At 52.8% G+C, this 21,881-nt stretch overlaps 1 long non-coding RNA gene across 1 annotated transcript in view; it reads right to left on the bottom strand.

Annotated features, from left to right (window-relative positions):
- Positions 1-648: 648 nt before the first annotated feature.
- LOC135182729 (uncharacterized) overlaps positions 649-21,881 on the bottom strand; it is a 57,557-nt gene continuing 36,324 nt past the window's right edge. The window contains exon 3 of the long non-coding RNA XR_010305299.1: positions 649-714. This is a non-coding gene — a long non-coding RNA (uncharacterized LOC135182729). The remainder of the gene's footprint in view (positions 715-21,881) is intronic.

Below are 21,881 nucleotides of genomic sequence, written 5' to 3'. Positions count from 1 at the left end.
TCTGTGCTCCACAGCCTCCCTGGAGGTGTCAAGTACCAGGCTGGATGAGACCTTGAGTGACCTGTTCTAGTGGGAGGTGTCCCTGCCTATGGCAGGGTGGTGGAACTGGCTGAGCTTTGATGTCCCTTCCAACCTAAGCCATTCTGTGATTCACTATGAGGGTGGTGAGGCTCTAGAAAACGTTGCCCAGGGAGGCTGTGGCTGCCTCCTTCATGGCCAGGCTGGATGAGTCCTTGAGCAGCTGAGTCTAGCTGTGAGAGGTGTCCCTGCCCACGGTGGGGAGGTTGGAGCAGACAACCTTTGAGGTCCCTTCTAACCTAAGCTGTGCCATTTACTACAACCTATGACATTTACTCACAATAAAGACAGAGATTTCTGTGACAAGACTGCAAACCCACTCAGCCAGGACCTCAGTGCAGTGTGATGCCCAGGAAAACACTGCAAACAAAGCTGCTTCTGCTATCAGAGGAAGAAATCCCTGATGCAGACACAGAGCATTAGCAGGGCTGAGCAGGTGACACATGAAGCTTCCCCAGACCTCAGGGGAACACATCTACATTCATGAGTGCCAAAATGGACAAAAAGTGGGGCAGGGGGCCCAGATTCTTACCTCTTCATTCAAATGCAGTGTCCTTCTGCCCTCACTTCTGTGCAGTTGTGTTTCTCAGCACTCTTTGTGCTCCATAATATCTTCAAGCATGTGACAGTTGAGGTCTGGAAGAAAGAGATGGATCAGACCTTGCATGAGCTGCAAAGGTGGTGTCATGGAAGGGATTGAGCTGCATGTATGGCTACAAGAAAGCTGGGGAGGGACTCTTTAGGCTGTCAGGGAGTGATAGGCCTGGGGGGAATGGATTCAAGCTAGAAATGGGTATGTTCAGCCTGGATGCTAGGAAGAAGTTGTTCAGCATGAGGGTGGTGAGAGCCTGGCAGGGGTTGCCCAGGAAGGTGGTGGAAGCCTCATCCCTGGAGGTGTTTAAGGCCAGGCTGGATGAGGCTCTGGCCAGCCTGATGTAGTGTGAGGTGTCCCTGGCCACAGCAGGGGGTTGAAACTGGCTGATCCTCATGGTCCCTTCCAACCCTGACTGATTCTATGACTCTATCATTGAATGATTTAGGTAGGAAGGGACTTCCAAAGGTTATCTAGTCCAACTCCCTCCTGCAGTGAGCAGGAGCATCCTGCACTAGATCAGGTGGCTCAGAGCCTTATCAAGTCTGGCCTTGACTAATTCTCCCAGGAAATATCATTGCCTTTAATCTGTGTATCTTGGAAAGAAGAGTGAAGGCAGTCAAGGAGTGAGAAGAGGGCACAGGGCTGGAAGGCTTCATTCTTCAGCTCAACCACAGCAGTCAGCCTCCAGCATGGTAATTAAAAAGGAAAACAAAGGAACAGCAACGTGGCACTGAATGCTCATTAGCTGGCTGGAGAGGGGACTCCAGCTGCTGCCTTGCTACACGACTGCCTCATCCAAGTCAAGAGCTTAGCACCTCTGGCTGGGTGGGGGAATTTATTAGGCAGTGCTGACTTGATCTTGAGCAGTGTAAACCATATAAATATTGATTAATACATCACAAGCTCCAGGAACAATTTTCCCCCTTTACCTTCCCTTTTAAATCAAGGGAAGATGTTTGATGCAGGTTTCAACCCAAACATCTATTTTTCCAGGGAGATATTTATTTCTGTTGTTTACTCTTAAAGAGAAGGAATAAGAATCTCATAAACATCATAAGGAGGGCACAGAGCTGCTGGAGTGAGGCCAGGGGAGGCCACGAGGATGAGCTGAGGGCTGCAGCAGCTCTGCTGTGAACACAGGCTGAAGGAGATGGGGGGGGGGGGTGCAGCCTGGAGAGGAGAAGGCTCCAGAATCACAGAATCAAGCAGGTTGGAAGAGAGCTCCAAGCTCAGCCAGCCCAACCTAGCACCCAGCCCTGCCCAACCAACCAGACCATGGCACTAAGTGCCCCAGCCAGGCTTGGCTGCAACACCTCCAGCCACAGCCACTCCACCACCTCCCTGGGCAGCCCATTCCAATGCCAATCACTCTCTCTGACAACAACTTCCTAACAACATCCAGCTTAGACCTCCCCTGGCACAACTTGAGGCTGTGTCCCCTTGTTCTGTTGCTGGCTGCCTGGCAGCAGAGCCCAACCCCACCTGGCTACAGCCTCCCTGCAGGGAGCTGCAGACAGCAATGAGCTCTGCCCTGAGCCTCCTCTGCTGCAGGCTGCACACCCCCAGCTCCCTCAGCCTCTCCTCACAGGGCTCTGCTCCAGGCCCCTCCCCAGCCTTGCTGCCCTTCTCCAAACACCTTCCAGCACCTCAACATCTCTCTTGAATTGAGAGGCCCAGAACTGGACACAGCACTCAAGGGGTGGCCTGAGCAGTGCTGAGCACAGGGGCACAAGAACCTCCCTTGTCCTGCTGCCCACACTGCTCCTGAGCCAGCCCAGGATGCCATTGGCTCTGCTGCCCACCTGGGCACTGCTGCCTCAGCTTCAGCTCCTCTCTCCCAGCACCCCCAGCTCCCTCTCTGCCTGGCTGCTCTCAGCCACTCTGGCCCCAACCCAGGACCTTCTTTGTGTAAAGCAGAGGTGACAACCACTGCACCATGGAACCATTACATCTCTTCCCTTCTGTTTGGGTAGGCCAGCTGAGGTTTCTTTACTTCCCAGCACAAAATGGATCAGCACATTTCTGACTGCTGCAGCAGAAACTTCATGAGCTGGCACTCAAGCAGCACTGCTCTCATCTCCAGCTAAACCTTCCTGGCAGTGAAGCTGAGAATTTGTGGAAAACATAAGAAATGAAGGATAAGAACTTGTTTAAAACCTGGAGTAAATATCCACCAGGGAAAAGAAACAGGGGAAAAAAAAGAGAAGAAAAGAGGTTGGGCTGTGCTGCTTTCATGGAGCTGCTATTAATTTACTGATTCCTTGATTAAAATGAAAGTGGAAAAATGATTCCCAGCAGGTCCCTCTCCTCTTGCTAAGTTAATAGCAGGGATGCCATTACACTGAAAATGATGCAATTGATGCTAAAACCTAGAAATGCATTCCTTTCTGCAATTCATTCCCTCAGTGAGGCTTGGTGATGTTCCACTTGGCTAGGACAACCTTTCTGCATTTGTCAGACTGAAAGAGAAGGGCACAAAGAGCAGCTCTTCATTATGTGCTCTAACAACTGGCTGGTAATGACCCAGGAGTGTGAGGCCATGAGATGAACCTGTGAGGGGAATACAGCAGCAGAGACTAAAGGGACTTGGGAAGGGCTGAGCCATCTGGGAGTGAGGCCAGAGGAGGCCACAAAGATGAGCTGAGGGCTGCAGTAGCTCTGCTGTGAGCACAGGCTGAGGGAGCTGGGGGGGTGCAGCCTGGAGAAGAGAAGGCTCCAGGGGCACCTCAGAGCTGCCTGCCAGTGCCTCAAGGGATCCTGCAGGAAGGCTGCAGAGGCACTTGGGCTGAGGGAGTCTAAAGACAGGGCAAGAGGCAATGGTTTTATGATGAGGTAGAGCAGGGTTAGGCTGGAGCTGAGGAAGAAGCTGTTCAATGTGAGGGCAGTGAGGCTCTGGCACAGGCTGCCCAGGGAGGTTGTGGCTGCCTCCTGCCTGGAGAGGTCCTGAAGGCCAAGTTTAGTTGAGAGGTGTCCTTGTCCATGGTGGGGAGCTTGGAGGAGATGATCTCCAAGGTCCCCTCCAACCCAAGCCATTCTCTGAGTCTATGGTCTGGAGCTCCACAGAAACAAGGAAGCCACAGCAGCAAAAGAGAGAGGCATGACCAAAGCACAGGAAAGCTGACTTGTTGAAATGTGTTCCTGGAATGGGGTGCACAGGGAGGTGGTTGAGGCCCCATCCCTGGAGGCATTTAAGGCCAGGCTGGTTGAGGCTGTGTGCAGCCTGCTCTAGGGCAGGGTGTTCCTGGGCATGGCAGGGGGTTGGAACTGGCTGCTCCTTGTGCTCCCTTCCAACCCTGCCTGATTCTGTGATTCTAATTCTGCATTCAAATAGGCGAAGTGGAGCTAAGTGATCTGAACTCTGCCTGCAGTATGATGCTTTCTCTAGAAGAAACTCAGTCCAGCAAAGGCAGAAGCTTTGGGAGGTGTTCCTGAGCACATCAGCCCCAGCAGCGATTCCTACTGCTTTAAGTGCCATATCCCTGAGATGTTTCTGCTCTGCAGAAGAGAGGTTTTTTGCCTCTCTCTGGTGCTTGCCCACTTACATTGACATTATAGAGTCACAGAAACTGGTGTCAGGGTCACCAAGTCCAACCTAGAACCCTACTCTACAAGATCCACCTTAAACCATAGCCCAAAGCACCACATCCAAACCACCCTGACACACATCCAGGCTGAGATAACTCAGTTGATAAGAGCAACTGAACATCCTTTGGTATTTTAGCCCTCAACAAAGTCCTGAGCATATTTACTCATCATACTGTGAAGCAAAGTAGTCCTTTCACTGGCACCTCAATACCTGCTGGGAGGGGCTCATGAGGTTGAAAGGGAAAGATCCAGTGGCAAAACAATCATGCCCCAAATGCCTTCAGACACCTGTAGCCTGGCATTCAGCTAATGCCTTCAAAAGGTCAGAGGTCTCCACTGGGTCCTGGATCTACCTCCCAGCCTTTGCTATGCTTTGGGCACCTCAAATGCTTTTGTTTCCAAATGTCAGTGGCTTTTCTGTGAGTTATGTAAGGGAGGTTTTATTTCTTTGCTTTCAAGAGGAAAAGTTCATTCTTGCAGCCAAGAAACCTGAAGGCAGAGCCTGATGAGGGACAGCTGAAGTGTGCAAAAGTTTTGCACAGCTGTGCAGCCCAGCTGGGTTAGCAGCAGTCAGCAAAGCCTTGGCTATTCTGTATCAAATCATGATCCTTTCTGGGCTGCCAGAACGACATGGAGTTGATAGACAAGTCCTACTTGCTGCACACCATGCCTAAGTGCTGCCCACACACTCTGGAGGCACAGGGTGGGGAGGAAAAACACTTCCTAAGTGAGTTAAAGCACAGATCCTTACAGGGCAAGATAGCAGCCAGCACGTGCAGCCCTGACTCAGCTGCCTTGGGAGAGCTGAATGCATCTGAAGAGGCCTCTGCTGCCAGCTGTGCTTCCCCAAGATGGGTTTTGTGTTTAGCACATAATGAATGCTCCCTGGGCACAAATGAAAGGCAAGTTGGGTTCCTCAGGGACAAACATCCCTGAGAGTTTGCCCTCTGGGCAAGAGAAGCTTCTCATCACAGATTCTGGGTCAGGCTGGGGTGGGGAGGGTCTATTTAATCTCAAACATTAACCAGCATAAGCACTTTTTGTGTTGGATTCCAGCAGCTCCTCAGGGAGAAAGTCTTAGCTGCAGGGAATGTGCAAGCAATGAAATTCCACCTACCCCCCCCCCCATTCAGGGTTGCTTGTCCAGCTGATATGCATCACTACACTGCTGTGCCTCCAAAACCGAGGCAACATGAAAGCAGCCCAAAGCCATCATAAGGCTCAGTCTGCTTAGCTGGATGCATAATGCAGAATCATAGAGCCAGAATCATAGAATCAGAACCATAGAATCAAGCAGGTTGGAAGAGAGCTCCAAGCTCAGCCAGCACAACCTAGCACCCAGCCCTGCCCAACCAACCAGACCATGGCACTAAGTGCCCCAGCCAGGCTTGGCTGCAACACCTCCAGCCACAGCCACTCCACCACCTCCCTGGGCAGCCCATTCCAATGCCAATCACTCTCTCTGACAACAACTTCCTAACAACATCCAGCCTAGACCTGCCCTGGCACAGCTTCAGACTCTGGCCCCTTCTTCTGGTGCTGGCTGCCTGGCAGCAGAGCCCAACCCCACCTGGCTACAGCCTCCCTGCAGGCAGCTGCAGACAGCAATGAGCTCTGCCCTGAGCCTCCTCTGCTGCAGGCTGCACCCCCCCAGCTCCCTCAGCCTCCCCTCACAGGGCTCTGCTCCAGGCCCCTCCCCAGCCTTGCTGCCCTTCTCTCAACACCTTCCAGCACCTCAGCATCTCTCTGCAATTGAGGAACCTAACTTGGCAAAGCCCCTCAGAAGCACCAAGTCCAACCTAGAACCCTACTCAACAAGATTCACCCTAAAACATATCCCCAAGCACCACATCCAAACCACTTATTGCCACGGCTTAGTTAATTGGAAGGGGTTAGGTGATGGGTTGGACTGGATGATCTCAGAAATCTTTTCCAACCTGGTTAATTCTGTGACTCTGATAGAGTTGAGACACAGCAGTGTCTCCTAACTCACATTTGCACTGTGAATTGCTGGAGGGAGGCAGCCTGAGCTGGGGCTGCTGGAGGGAGGCAGCCTGAGCTGGAGATGATGGAGGGAGGCAGCCTGAGCTGGAGATGATGGAGGGAGGCAGCCTGAGCTGGAGATGCTGGAGGGAGGCAGCCTGAGCAGGGGCTGCTGGAGGGAGGCAGCCCGAGCAGGAGCTGCTGGAGGGAGGCAGCCTGAGCTGGGGCTGCTGGAGGGAGGCAGCCTGAGCAGGAGATGCTGGAGGGAGGCAGCCCGAGCTGGGGCTGCTGGAGGGAGGCAGCCCGAGCAGGAGATGCTGGAGGGAGGCAGCCTGAGCTGGAGCTGATGGAGGGAGGCAGCCTGAGCTGGAGCTGATGGAGGGAGGCAGCCTGAGCTGGAGCTGATGGAGGGAGGCAGCCCGAGCAGGAGCTGCTGGAGGGAGGCAGCCTGAGCAGGAGCTGCTGGAGGGAGGCAGCCTGAGCTGGAGCTGATGGAGGGAGGCAGCCCGAGCAGGAGCTGCTGGAGGGAGGCAGCCTGAGCAGGAGCTGCTGGAGGGAGGCAGCCCGAGCAGGAGATGCTGGAGGGAGGCAGCCCGAGCAGGAGATGCTGGAGGGAGGCAGCCTGAGCAGGAGCTGCTGGAGGGAGGCAGCCCGAGCAGGAGATGCTGGAGGGAGGCAGCCCGAGCAGGAGATGCTGGAGGGAGGCAGCCTGAGCAGGAGATGCTGGAGGGAGGCAGCCTGAGCAGGAGCTGCTGGAGGGAGGCAGCCCGAGCAGGAGATGCTGGAGGGAGGCAGCCCGAGCAGGAGATGCTGGAGGGAGGCAGCCTGAGCAGGAGCTGCTGGAGGGAGGCAGCCCGAGCAGGAGATGCTGGAGGGAGGCAGCCCGAGCAGGAGATGCTGGAGGGAGGCAGCCTGAGCAGGAGATGCTGGAGGGAGGCAGCCTGAGCAGGAGATGCTGGAGGGAGGCAGCCTGAGCTGGAGCTGATGGAGGGAGGCAGCCTGAGCAGGAGATGCTGGAGGGAGGCAGCCTGAGCTGGAGGTGCTGGAGGGAGGCAGCCTGAGCTGGAGATGCTGGAGGGAGGCAGCCTGAGCAGGAGCTGCTGGAGGGAGGCAGCCTGAGCAGGAGATGCTGGAGGGAGGCAGCCTGAGCTGGAGGTGCTGGAGGGAGGCAGCCTGAGCTGGAGATGCTGGAGGGAGGCAGCCTGAGCAGGAGCTGCTGGAGGGAGGCAGCCTGTCTGCCTGAATGCAGAGCTCAAAGTTCCAGCTCCAAAGAGCAGTGAAAGCTGCAGTGAGCTGCAAACGTTTCTTCCTGCCGACTGTGTCACACTCGGTTTCCTAAGGAGGGAGCAAGGGAACAGGGCCTTATTTGCATGAGTTCCACATCCCTCTCCTTGGCTGAGAACACACTGTGCTACTCGATGGACAGCTCCTTTCTGATTCACTGCTCTAATTATGTTTTACAGCCAGAATATGGTACTTATGTCAGAGCTGATGGGTAAAAACTCTACTGAGGAGCAACAACGTTTTGTAGCATTCTGCTGTTGTTCATTCCCATGGCTTCCCTTATTTCCCCCCACCCCCTCTCAAGGCTCATTTTCCATGCAGTAGTCATTCTGGAGAGAGATGTTCTCACCTTTTTGATGCTTTCTTCTGACTAACAGCCTTTTTTTTCCCTCTCTCTCCCTCCCCATTTGTCTGTTTATTGTACTTTTGCAGGCATATGGTGACAGAAAGGGAAAATAAGTAACCCAGGTTTGTGATTTGCCTGAAGCAGCTACTAAAGACTCACAGGAAACATCTGGATGGAAGAGACCTCAGAGATCATCCAGTCCGACCCTAACCCAGCCCTGAAGGTTCAGCACTAAAGCACAGCTCTAAGCACCAGGTCCACACACTGCTAAAGCACATCCAGGGATGGTGACCACACCACTGCCCTGGGCAGACCATTCCAGTGTTTGAGAACCCTCTCTCTGAAGAAATATTTCCATCTCAGCTAACCACAGCTAGGTGAGGGACACCAGACCTCACTGGCCAACACAAATGCTTATCACCCACAAAGGCTTTCTTGGGAAGAAGCTAAGGGGACAAAACTCCACTTCTGAAGTAAATCTCTGCCTGCTGCTGTTACACTTCAGGCAAAGAATCCTGAAATCATAGAATGGTTTGTGTTGGAAAAGACCTTTAGAGCTCACAGAATCAGCCAGGGTGGAAGAGAGCTCCAGGCTCAGCCAGCCCAGCCTAGCACCCAGCCCTGGCCAACCAACCAGACCATGGCACTAAGTGCCTCACCCAATCTCTTCTTGAACACCTCCAGCCACAGCCACTCCACCACCTCCCTGGGCAGCCCATTCCAATGCCAATCACTCTCTCTGACAACAACTTCCTAACAACATCCAGCCTAGACCTGCCCTGGCACAGCTTCAGGCTGGGTCCCCTTGTTCTGGTGCTGGCTGCCTGGCAGCAGAGCCCAACCCCACCTGGCTACAGCCTCCCTGCAGGCAGCTGCAGACAGCAATGAGCTCTGCCCTGAGCCTCCTCTGCTGCAGGCTGCACACCCCCAGCTCCCTCAGCCTCTCCTCACAGGGCTGTGCTCCAGGCCCCTCCCCAGCCTTGCTGCCCTTCTCTGGACAAGACATCCAAATTCTCCAACAACCTAACCATTTCCTCCTCAGGGTGAGGGAACACTTGCTAGAATTAACATGCCCTAATTAATAGAGCCTCAGTGTCAGGACAAGGTCCTGGGTAAGCTGTGATTATATTTGGTTGCTTGACCTTCCCATTTCACTTCCAGGTTCTGTTTCCATTCCTGCCCTCTTTACTCATCTTGATCAATACATTTCTCAATCCTGGCATGCATCCACAGCTCTAAGCAGGCCAAAACCTTTGTGCTGGACACTGAATAAACCCCAAAGCACACTGCACTTTCTAGGATTGCACAATGACAGACTCGTGTGAGCAGCTTGGACTCCATTCTGCAGCCAAACTGCAGGTAACCTTTAAGTAAGCTCATGGAAGGATTTCTCCAGAGACTCTCAGGCCAGATTTGTACTTGGAGATGATTCTGTTCCCTGAATAAACCAAGGTTACCAACAGGTGACATTTCAAGCATGACAGCTGCAATTATTTCTTCAGTAAAACATTTGGATAGAGCCTGGTCTGGGATGCTTTGGTGCATGCCCCCCAGCCACACCAAGAGCTTGTACCAGTAGCTGGTACCGAGATGGACTAAATCTGACTTCATGGCTCAAGCAATGGAAAGAGCTCTACAGACTTCAGCCTGTTCTGTTTCACAGGATCACTGAATGTTAGGGGCTGGAAGGAACCTCCAAAGCTCATCCAGTCCAACCACCCCTGCCAGAGCAGGATCACCTAGAGCAGGTCACACAGGAACACATCCAGGAGGGTTTGGAATGTCTCCAGAGAAGGAGACTCCACAGCCTCTCAGGGCAGCCTGCTCCAGGGCTCTGCACCCTCACAGGGATAAACCTTTTCCTTATGTTCACTTGGAATTTTCTATGCTCCAACTTGCACTCATTGTTCCTTGTCCTATCATTGGGCATCTCTGAGCACAGCCTGGCTCCATCCTCCTGACACAGCCCTCATAGGATGGTTTAGGTTGGAAGGGACCTGGAAGCTCATCCAGTTCCAACCCCCTGCCATAGGCAGGGACACCTCCCACTAGAACAGGTCACTCAAGGCCTCATCCAGCCTGGTCCTCAGCACCTCCAGGGAGGTTGTGGAGCACAGAAGCACAGAATGGGATCCAAGACTCACAACCTCCCTGGGCAACCTGTGCCAGAGTCTCACCACTCTCACTGCAAACAACTTCTTCCTCACATCCAGTTTCAATCTCCCCTCTGCCACTTCAAACCCATTCCTCCTCATCCTGGCATTACAAGACCTTGTCAATAGTCCCTCCCCAGCCCTCCTGTAGCCCACTTCAGATCTTGCAAGGCCACTCCAAGGTCTCCTCCAAGCCTTCTCTTCTCCAGGCTGCACAGCCCCAACTCCCTCAGCCTGTGCTCACAGCAGAGCTGCTGCAGCCCTCTCAGCATCTTGGTGGCCTCCTCTGCACTGGCTCCAACACTTCCATGTCCTGCTTGTGCTGGGGGCTCCAGAACTGCCCCCAGGACTGCAGGTGGGGTGTGAGGAGAGCAGAGCCAAGGGGCAGAATGCCCTCCCTTGCCCTGTGCCCACACTGCTCTTGCTGCAGCCCAGCACAGGGTTGTGTCTGGGCTGCACTCCCACTGCAGGCTCCTGTTGAGCTTTTCCTCATCCCAGACCCCCAGGTCCTGTTCCTCAGGGCTGTTCTCAGCCATTCCTCACCCAGCCTGGAGTTGTGCTTGGGATTGTGCCCACCCAGGTGCAGGACCTTCCACTTAGCCTTGCTGAATGCCATGAGGTTGGCCTGGGCACAGCTCTGCAGCCTGTCCAGGTCCCTCTAGATGGATCCCTGCCCTCTAGCAAGTCACCTGTGCCACACAGCTTGGTACCATCTGCATACTTGCTGAGGCTGCACTCCTCTTTATCAACATTGATGCAGTCAATGCATTTAGGTCCCTAAACACTTAAAGTATCATGAAGAGGAGCAAAAAAAAAGAATGCCAAAGGAAGAGTCTGTTGCTCTCTCTGCCTAAACCAGCTTTAAATGGTTCATTAAATAAGATAAATTGTTTTCTCATTACTATTCAAATGAGTAAATAATGCATCTTTGAAGAACACTTTATTAATTACAAATGTTCATGTCTCTACTAAACAGAGCACACTAATTCATCCCCCTATCAGAGATGTGATTATGCCTTTGATGTTGTCATTTACCTAATAAATTATCACTAAACAAACCACACCATTAAATATTTACCACCAGGACCAAGCCTTAGCCTGTAGAACTCTTCAAAGCCCAGCTCTGGATGCCTGTCATCCTGGAAGGAACAAGGCTGATGGCTTGCATTAATTGTACCTTTTGGCTTGAAGCAAAAAGACAACATGAGAAGGGCAAGAAATGCAAGAATCAGAGAGAGGGGCTTGTCTAGGAAGTGCTCTGGGGCATGCATGGACCTAAGAAAGATCCTGGCTCAAGTTTAACATCAACTGCAAAAGCAATTTGTGTGTGGGGACTGAGAAAACTGAGCCTATGGCATCCTGGGCTGGCTCAGGAGCAGTGTGGGCAGCAGGACAAGGGAGGTTCTTCTGCCCCTGTGCTCAGCACTGCTCAGGCCACCCCTGGAGTGCTGTGTCCAGTTCTGGGCTCCTCAACTGAAGAGAGATGCTGAGGTGCTGGAAGGTGTTGAGAGAAGGGCAGCAAGGCTGGGGAGGGGCCTGGAGCAGAGCCCTGTGAGGAGAGGCTGAGGGAGCTGGGGGGGTGCAGCCTGCAGCAGAGGAGGCTCAGGGCAGAGCTCATTGCTGCCTGCAGCTGCCTGAAGGGAGGCTGTAGCCAGGTGGGGTTGGGCTCTGCTGCCAGGCAGCCAGCACCAGAACAAGGGGACACAGCCTCAAGCTGTGCCAGGGCAGATCTAGGCTGGATGTGAGGAGGAAGTTGTTGGCAGAGAGAGTGATTGGCATTGGAATGGGCTGCCCAGGGAGGTGGTGGAGTGGCTGTGGCTGGAGGTGTTGAAGCCAAGCCTGGCTGGGGCACTTAGTGCCATGGTCTGGTTGGTTGGGCAGGGCTGGGTGCTAGGTTGGGCTGGCTGAGCTTGGAGCTCTCTTCCAACCTGGCTGATTCTACGAGTTAAGAGTTTGGGGCAAGCACAGGAGGCAGTGCCCTTAAACGAGGGTGTATTAAAGAAGGAGCAAGGCAATGCAGTTGCTCTGAAGCCAGAGGACTTTGGTTGCTCTGCACTGACTGCTTGAATACCTTCTCTTTCTTTTTCCCTAGTTACAAAGATTTTTCCTGAGGCACAGCTTCGTTGCCAAAACTTTAACACAGCCAAAGCCCCAGGGGCAGGCAAGAAAATGAGATATGTTCACACATCTGAAAGCATACACACAGACAGCAAAATCCTTCCCATTCTTAGGGCAGAGATGTAGGGAGCTGTGGCAGTGTAAAACACCCTGCTGAGGGTACCTGGGGCTTTGTGGGTGGGGAAAAAGGGCAAAGCCAGCCCAAGGCACATTTTGGGCACTGAGTAGCTCATGAGCAATGTGTTATGATGCTGACAGTTGTCAGCTTTAAGAGCAAACAGTAAATCTTGCTGAGCAATTGGAGCCCTGGAATGAGAAAGTTACTCATCTTGGTCTGGTCTGTTTGCCCCTCAGGATGTATGGGACATCACAAACTCACTCCAGTTACAGCATGCTCCTGCAGCCTGGCCTAGCCAGAAGGGCTCTGTAAATGTTTGGGTGCAAGTCACTCCCCAGGTGGAGTCCTAAAATGGTTTAGGTTGGAAGGGATCTCAAAGCTTAGCCAGTTCCAACCCCCTGCCATAGGTTGGGACACTTCCCACCAGAACAGGTTGCTCAAGACCTCATCCAACCTGATCCTGAACATCAAAGATCCCATTCTGTGCTTCTGTGCTCCACAACCTCCCTGGGCAACCTGTGCCAGTGTCTCACCACCCTCACTGCAAAGAACCCTTTCCTAACATCCACTTTCAATCTCCCCTCTGCCACTTCAAACCCATTCCTCCTCCTCCTATCATTACCAGACCTTGTCAATAGTCCCTCCCCAGCCTTTCTGTAGCCCACTTCAGACCCTGCAAGGCCACTCCAAGGTCTCCTGGAATCCCTCTCTTCTCCAGGCTGCACAGCCCCAACTCTCTCAGCCTGTGCTCACACTGGCTCCAACACTTCCATGTCCTGCTTGTGCTGGGGGCTCCAGAACTGCCCCCAGGACTGCAGGTGGGGTCTGAGGAGAGCAGAGCCAAGGGGCAGAATCCCCTCCCTTGCCCTGTGCCCACACTGCTCTTGCTGCAGCCCAGCACAGGGTTGTGTCTGGGCTGCACTCCCACTGCAGGCTCCTGTGGAGCTTTTCCTCACCCCAGACCCCCAGGTCCTGTTCCTCAGGGCTGCTCTTAGCCATTCCTCACCCAGCCTAGAGCTGTGCCCACCCAGGTGCAGGTCCTCACACTTCATCTTGTTGAATACCATGAGGTTGGCCTGGGCACAGATCTGCAGCCTGTCCAGGTCCTTCTGAATGGATCCCTGCCCTCAGTACCATCAGACTATAGAGGTGAGGAGGGCAGCAGGAAGGCTGCAGGAGGCTGTAGGCTCTTTTGCTTTCCTGGCTGGGCAGTTAGAATCATAGAATCAACCAGGTTGGAAGAGACCTCCAAGCTCATCCAGTCCAACCTACCCCCCAGCCCTATCCAGTCAACCAGACCATGGCACCAAGTGCCTCATCCAGTTGTCAAAAAGGGGCCCAGGGAAATCAGTTGAGTCTTGCCCAAAGGATCAGGAGCACAATGAGCCTGATGAACTCACATGAACATCTCAAACAGCTTTGTGCTCGTTTCAGATGTCTCTCAGGCTTCTGCTGTAGGATGCCCCACAGGGACTATTATGACTTACAGGCATAACAGATGCAGGATGGTCTGAATGAATCAATGGCAAAGCTCTGAGAGAAGTGAGCTATTGAGGAAGGCAATGAAGGGTTCAGAAGCAGAAGGAGCTGAGAGAAACAGGTTCAGGGAAAGCAAGGCAGCAGGGGAATGGCAGGGACTTGCTGGGGGTGTGACTGGGAGGGAAGAGGAGATGGCTGATTAAAATGATGCTGGCTCTGGAATGTGTCTAACACGTGGATGAGACAGAGTCTGTGGTCAGCATTCAAAGAAGTAACTGCCCAGGCTGCAGCAAAGGGAACAGCCCCGAGCAGAGAGGCAAAGGCCCTGATTTGATTTGGAGGAGGAGGAGTGCTTTCAGAGCTTAATTACCAACTGAATTAAGGAGCTCAAAGGCAAGCAAGAGTCCAGCTGGTTCCCAGAACACCTCAGCCGCTGACCCTGACCTAAGACAATGCTCCCTTTCGTGCAAGCCTCATCCAGAAATCACAGCGACCAAATGCACAAGAATAGCTCTGAGAGTGAGAAAGCAAAACCAGCCTAGACTGCAGCAGGAGGAGAGCTCACTCCAAGCCCACATTTCAGCCTTTGTTCCAGCTGTTTATTCCTTTTGTCTCTCAACGCCCAAGCAATCAAAGGCATTAAAAGGATTAAAAAGCAGGCGCAGCAACAAGTGATGGCTTAATACATCAAAGCAGGTGTGACAAGGAGTGGGACAGCAGCCAGGGAAAGCAACAGCTCCAGAGCAGAGCCTACACATGGAGTGAGCACAACACAGCTCCTGGGTCCTCATAAATCACAGAATCAGAGGACGTTAGGGGCCACAAGGGACCTCAAAAGATCCTCCAACCCCATCTAGGATCACCTAGGGTAGATCACACAGGAAGGCATCCAGGCAGGTTTTCAGCCTCCCCAAAGATGACTCCACGACCCACTCTGGGAAGCCTGCTCCAGTGTTCTGTCACCCTCACAGGGAAATTTCTTCTCCTTTGTGTTTCCATGGAGCTTCTTATCCTTCAAAGTCCAACCACTGCCCCTTGGGCATCACCAAGCAGAGCCTGACCCCATCCTCTTGGCACTCACCTTTACACATTGATAACCACTAATGAGATCAGCCCTCAGGCTCCTTCTCTCCAAGCTACAGAGCCCCAGCTCCCTCTGTCTGTCCCCAGAAAGATGTTCCACTGCCTTCCTCCTTTTTGTAGTTCTGTGCTGGACTCTCTCAAGCAGTTCCTTGCCCTTCTTAAGCTGAGGAGCCCAGAACTGGACACAGTATTCCAGATGCAGCCTCACCAGGGCAGAGTAGAGAGGCAAGAGAACCTCTCTGGACCTACAAGCCTCCTAATCCCCCCCACAGGATGCCACTGGCCTTCTTGGCCACAGGAGCACATTGCTGGCTCCTAGAATCAATCACAGAATCATTCTGGCTGGAAAAGACCTTTCAGATCATCAAGTCCAACTATTATTTCACTCTACCAAGGCTGGTGTTAAACCAGTCTTAGTTTTCACATTCTTATCTGTATTTTAGGCCATTCAATTCTTGTTGGTAGAGCTCCAAGGCTTCAGCAACCTGTGCAGGGATTAAAGGGCACAGGAGAAGCACAAATCATGCCTGAAGCTTAAGGGACACCATGAGAGAGATTTGTCTTAGAATCATAGAACTGTTTTGTTAACATCATCAAGTCCAAACCATTATCTACCTCTACTAAGTCTGGTTGGTGCTAAACCATGTTCCTCAGCATCACATTTCTACCACCTTTAAACACCACCAGAGATAGGGATTCAACCACCACACTGGGAAGTCTACTCCTGGTCACCCTTCCATCCACTAGGACCCCCCAGGTCCCACTCCCCTTCACTGGGTCAGTCCCCAACCTACAGTGCAATTCAAAATGCAGCCTGAGAGAAAGCCAGAGCAAAGTGCAACAGAGGTTGCTGTGGCACTTTGGGTTAGAGCTCACCACAGCACAGCCCCTCCTGCAGTTCACAGGATCACAGGATGCTAGGGGGTTGGAAGGGTCCCAAGGACACAGAAGCATAGAACCAACCAGGTTGGAAGAGGTCTCCAAGATCATCAAGTCTGACCCCCCTGCCAGAGCAGGACCACACAATCCAGCACAGATCACAGAGGAACACATCTAGACAGGCCTTGGAAGCCTGCAGAGAAGTCTGGAGCTGCTGCCAGAGCAAAGCTCCTTGCCCAGTAACTACCTGCAGGGAGGCTGTAGCCAGGTGGGGTTGGGCTCTTCTCCCAGACAACCAGCAACAGAACAAGGGGACACAGCCTCAAGTTGTGCCAGGGGAGGTCTAGGCTGGATGTTGTTAGGAAGTTGTTGTCAGAGAGAGTGATTGGCACTGTAATGGGCTGCCCAGGGAGGTGGTGGAGGCACCATCCCTGGAGGTGTTGAAGCCAAGCCTGGCTGGGGCACTTAGTGCCATGGTCTGGTTGCTTGGCCAGGGCTGGGTGCTAGGTTGGACTGGATGATCTTGGAGCTCTCTTCCAACCTGGTTGATTCTATGAGTCTATATTAGGTTGGACCCTGCTGCTAGAACCCCAGGGAGGTGTAGCTGTATCTGCTCATCTCCTCACCTCTCAGGTACTGCCACACACTCTGCTCCTAAAATGAACTGCTTTTCTTCACACTGCTATTTCCTCCTACCCCAGCTGTGGCTACAGACAGAGAGCCTAACCTGCAGTGACAGGAGGGGCTCAGCAGAAGGTTCCCAGGCAGATTTAGCCTAATTAAACTGTCCACTGAAGGAACATTCAAAAGCTCTGTGGAGCCTCGTAGCTATCCCATGCAGCTGTAAATTGAGCACTTTCTCACACTTGCAGGAAGCCTTCCTGGCTTGTCCTGTGCTCCACAATGATCTACAACCCTCCCTCAGAGGGCTGTAAATGAGGACACATTAATGGAGGGCACTGATTACCCACACTGCTGTGCCTGGAGGCGGGGGAAGAGGTGCAGGATGCTGCCAGTCCCATTTCCAACTGTATCAATCTGGCAAAGACTGCTGTTTGCTGGCTACAACCAACGACCTGCTTGACTCAGGACAGGCAGGGAGTTGCTTCCAGCACAGTCAGCATGGCCCTGCAGATCAGAAGCGACAGCCAGTAGCTGAAGATGGCTTCTAACACACCCCCACCTCCCTGTTGCTGAAAGGCTGCAGCAGGTTGTGCAGGCACTGCTCAGTGCTTCCAGGGCAGAGCCAGCCTGGCTGCTTCCAGCCCCTGCCTGGGGCACACGGATGCTGTATCAGACAACTTCATGCTGCTGCAGCTGGCAGTCTGAGTGGGATGCAGTTCCGACCAACACACTTCTCCTTTCAGGTTGGAGCAAGGCAAAGACAATCACAGAAGGGCTTGGGCTGGAAGGGACCTCACAAATCATCCATGCTAACCTCCCCACCATGGGCAAGGACACCTCTCAACTAGACTCAACTGATCAAGGCCTCATCCAACCTGGCCTTGAACACCCCCAATGGAAGAGGCAGCCACAATCTCCCTGGGCAACCTGTTCCAAAGTCTCACCACCCTCTTACTGAAGAACTTCTGTGTTGGTCTGAGTTAAGCTTCCCAGAGGCTCAAAACCTAACAGAGCAATACAATCATAGAATCATAGAATAGAATCAGCCAGGTTGGAAGAGAGCTCCAAACTCATCCAGCCCAACCTAGCACCCAGTCCTGGCCAACCAACCAGACCATGCCACTCAGTGCCCCAGCCAGGCTTGGCTGCAACACCTCCAGCCACAGCCACTCCACCACCTCCCTGGGCAGCCCATTCCAATGCCAATCACTCTCTCTGACAACAACTTCCTAACAACATCCAGCCTAGACCTGCCCTGGCACAGCTTGAGACTACGTCCCCTTGTTCTGGTGCTGGGTGCTTGGCAGCAGAGCCCAACCCCACCTGGCTACAGCCTCCCTTCAGGTAGTTACTGGGCAAGGAGCTTTGCTCTGGCAGCAGCTCCAGACTTCTCTGCAGGCTTCCAAGGCCTGTCTGGATGTGTCCCTCTGTGATCTGTGCTGGATCGTGTGGTCCTGCTCTGGCACAACCTCCACAACCTCCCTGGAGGTGCTGAGGACCAGGTTGGATGAGGCCTTGAGTGACCTGTTCTAGTGGGAGGTGTCCCTGCCTATGGCAGGGGTTTGGAACTGGCTGAGCTTTGAGGTCCCTTCCAACCTAACCCTTTCTATGTTCCCATCCAGGCAGGCCAGCCCTGTCACACAGGGAGTGTCAGAGCCATGCCTTGTCCATACACACAAATCTGGTCACAATGAATACTACACTTAGAGCCCAGAGACATGAACATTTTATCTTCCCTGCATTGCTGTCTTGGAAATCCAAGCTGGTAGGGGGTAAGAAGCAGCAGAGGAAGGTTCAGGATGCTGTGAACCATAAAAAACAACAGAATCAGTCAGGGTTGGAAGGGACCACATGGATCAGCCTGCTCCAACCTCCCTGTCATGGGCAGGGACACCTCACACTAGATCAAGCTGGCCACAGCCTCACCCATCCTGGCCTTAAACACCTCCAGGGATGTTCCACCACCATCCTGGGCAACCCCTTTGGCTCTCACCACCCTGATGGTGAAGACCTTCTCCCTAAGCCGTGTCTGTGGCTGACTGACATGCTCTTCAGCCTGCCAGAGAGCAGACAGTCAGGCTTCCAATTAACTCCCTCTGTCTGATGGAGTCAGATATGCCTTCTGTTAGAAGTGCTTGACAAAGGCCAAAGAAACAGCAACACTTGTCTCCTTGAACGACCCCAGCCTCTCAAAGAGCTCTGCAGCTTCAAACAAGCTCTGTGTCAAAACTGAATCTTGATTACAAAGCCATTAGAACATTCAAAAGTGTACAAGGTGAAGAGAAGTTAGAGCTGAAGGTACAGCTCCAGCTTTCCAAGGAGAGAAGAAAGGGAACTCATTTCTCATTGGTGAGTGGGTGAAGGCAATTTTCTGCTCTGCAAGTGAGAGCTGTCTCTGTTAGCAATGTGAGTAGAGTGCAGGGCTGCACCTGGCTAAATAGGAGGTGTTTGAAGATCTTCTCAGGAGATGGCTGCAAGGAAGGTTTGGGAGTTAGAGGAGAGGAAATTTAGATAAGCCTCTGAGGGAACTGAGCTGGGGATGAGAAGTCTTTCCCCTCCCTGGGCCCATAGAATCAAGCAGGTTGGAAGAGAGCTCCAAGCTCAGCCAGTTCAACCTAGCACCCAGCCCTGCCCAACCAACCAGACCATGGCACTAAGTGCCCCAGCCAGGCTTGGCTGCAACACTTCCAGGGACAGTGACTCCACCACCTCCCTGGGCAGCCCATTCCAATGCCAATCACTCTCTCTGACAACAACTTCCTCATCACATCCAGCCTAGACCTGCTCTGGCATGGCTTGAGGCTGTGTCCCCTTGTTCTGGTGCTGGGTGCCTGGCAGCAGAGCCCAACCCCACCTGGCTACAGCCTCCCTTCAGGTAGTTGTTGACAGCAATGAGCTCTGCCCTGAGCCTCCTCTGTTCCAGGCTAAACAACCCCAGGAGGATCTCTGGTGTTCTGGCTGCCCAAAGTGATATTGAACAGTGTCCTTAGGACATCTTTAACAGTCAAAACCCTTTTACCACCTACCATCAGCAGTGCAGTTGAGCTTGGAAATTGTACTCCAAACAGGATCCTACCTCTCTGCCAGCCTTGAGAAGGCAAATCATGATTGCCCCTTAAGGGAAGTTATTTTTCCCCTCTTCTCTGCCCTGGTGAGGCCTCACCTGGAGTACCTTGTCCCCAGCTCAAGAAGGACAGTTTGCTGCTTGAGAGAGTCCAGCACAGAGACACAAAGATGATGAAAGAAAAACATCCTCCTTGTGAGAAGAGCCTGGGAGCTGTTATAAGAGGGAGCTGGTGCTGGGAGCTTGGAGAGGAGGAGACTGAGAGGTGACCTCATTCATGTTTATCAGTATGTGCAGGGTGAGTGCCACTGGCTGCAGCCAGGCTCTGCTGGGTGATGCCCAGGGACAGGACAAGGGGAATGGTCTGGTTGATTGGCCAGGGCTGGGTGCTACATTGGACTGGATGAGCTTGGAGGTCTCTTCCAACCTGTTTGATTCTATGATTCCATGTCCAACCTGCTTGATTCTATGATTCCATGTCCAACCTGCTTGATTCTATGATTCCATGTTGAGGCACAGGAGGTTCCCTGTGAACCTGAGGAAGAATATTTTCCCTGTGAGGGTGACAGAGCACTGGAACAGGCTGCCCAGGGAGGTCTCCCTCTCTGGAGATATTCCACTGCTTGGAGGTGTTCCTGTGTGATCTGCTCTGGGTGATGCTGCCCTGGCAGGGGGGGCTGGACCAGATGAGCTTTCGAGGTCTCTTCCAGCCCCTGACATTCCATGATTCTCATCTGCAATCCTAGCTCAGCCCTGAAGTCTTCCCCCCTTCCATACTTCCATATCACTTGGCTGGAGCAGGGAAAAGCCTGTGTCAGCCCTGTGCATGTGCTGACAGCCACCTAGGTCACTGCAGGACAGGCACTGCTCATGTTCAGCAGAAGCCATGTACATCTGCCTCACCTACTTTACCCAGTGGAGCAGAATTTCTTCTGTCCAGAAGGGCTGAAATTAGTGAGATAATTCAAAGACCATTAGAGGAAGACTGAGACACTGACAGAGCAAAGGTGATGGAGGAGATGATTAGTAATTCTTTAGCTTCTTAGGAAACCAGACTAAAAATAGCAGGAGACTGAGAGAGCACCAGACTATGAGCTGCCCTGAATTGTGCCCTGAAGAGGTCTGTCTGCAGCATCACTGAAGCAAAGGTGGGTGGGGAAATCCTGCGGAGAAAGGGCTCAGGAATGAAGTTCATCAGGGGGAAGGGAGTGCTTGCTATTATCTGTCTACTCTCTGGCCTCGGGAAGGACATAATTGCATTTCATCTCAAGTGTCAGGAAAAGAGGGTGAGCCACTCCCTGTCTTTGATGGCATAGGATGTTTTACCAGGGAGAACCACCGTCTCCCCCTATAGAGTGATCCATATCAGAGGCTAATGAGCCTGCTAATGAGGATCACCCAGCTGCCAATCACTCCCCAGCTCGAGAGAGAAGTCTTGCAGAGCAAAGTGTGCAAAACTCAATTCCCAAGGCAGAGCCAGCACAGAAGGGACAACGCTGGGGCACCCTGGGGTCACTTTTGGATGTGGTTGACTGAAGGAATCCTGTGCTGATAAAAACTGTATTGCTTCACTGCAAAACTCCTTCCCTCTTAGAATCTCATAGAATCAGCCAGGTTGGAAGAGACCTCCAAGCTCATCCAGTCCAACCTATCCCCCAGCCCTAGCCAGTCAACCAGACCATGGCACCAAGTGCCTCATCCAGTCTTCTCTTGAACACCTCCAGGGACGGTGCCTCCACCACCTCCCTGGGCAGCCCATTCCAATGGGAAAACTGTCACAAGTCAAGGGCAGGAACCTGTTCTTCCTTCCCCCCCAGCAACACTCATTGGGATGCAAGCAGGAGCTCCTTTGGGTGATTCCTGGCTCTTGTCCTAGTGCTTATTAGAACAGATGCAGAGAACATAAGAGAAGCCTGATCACACTCCCAGTGTCAGTCAGAGGAAACTCAACCAAGTGTTTGCCCACCCTGCAGTGAAGCCTTTGCCAGTCTTCCCAGGCTGCTCAAGCACAACTAAAGCTCAAGCAATGCTCTGGGTAACTTGCACTGGGGCCTGCCAGCATCCATCACTCTGATGAGTGGCAGATTTCAGCACTGCCTCTTCCACAGCAAGCTCAACAGAAGCCCTCAGATAAAACACTGCCCAAGGACAGAGTCTCCTACATTCTCCACGAGGCCATTGGAGCAGACTAGGTAAAGCAGCCCAGCAGATGCAGTTTCTAGTTCAGAGCAGATCAACATGCCACAACCTGGTCTTTCTCTTGCCCTGAAGATACTTCATGCTGTCCTACATCTCCCCAGGGCTCAACAAAAGAAGTCTCCCCACTGTGAAGTCTGTAGCAGTGTGGAAAGCAGCAGGGGAGGTTAGCAGCCAAAGTTCTTATGCTCACTGCTGTCTCTTGGTGTAGACTGAGTCAATAAAAGAAATCTCCCCATTTTAGACCTGCCCAGGTGGCCAAGAAGGCCAGTGACAGCCTGGCTGGGATTAAAAAT

The sequence above is a fragment of the Pogoniulus pusillus genome, chromosome 17 (assembly GCF_015220805.1).
Source record: "Pogoniulus pusillus isolate bPogPus1 chromosome 17, bPogPus1.pri, whole genome shotgun sequence".
NCBI classification, from domain to species: Eukaryota; Metazoa; Chordata; class Aves; order Piciformes; family Lybiidae; genus Pogoniulus; species Pogoniulus pusillus.
This window is presented reverse-complemented; position numbering and strand designations above follow the sequence as displayed.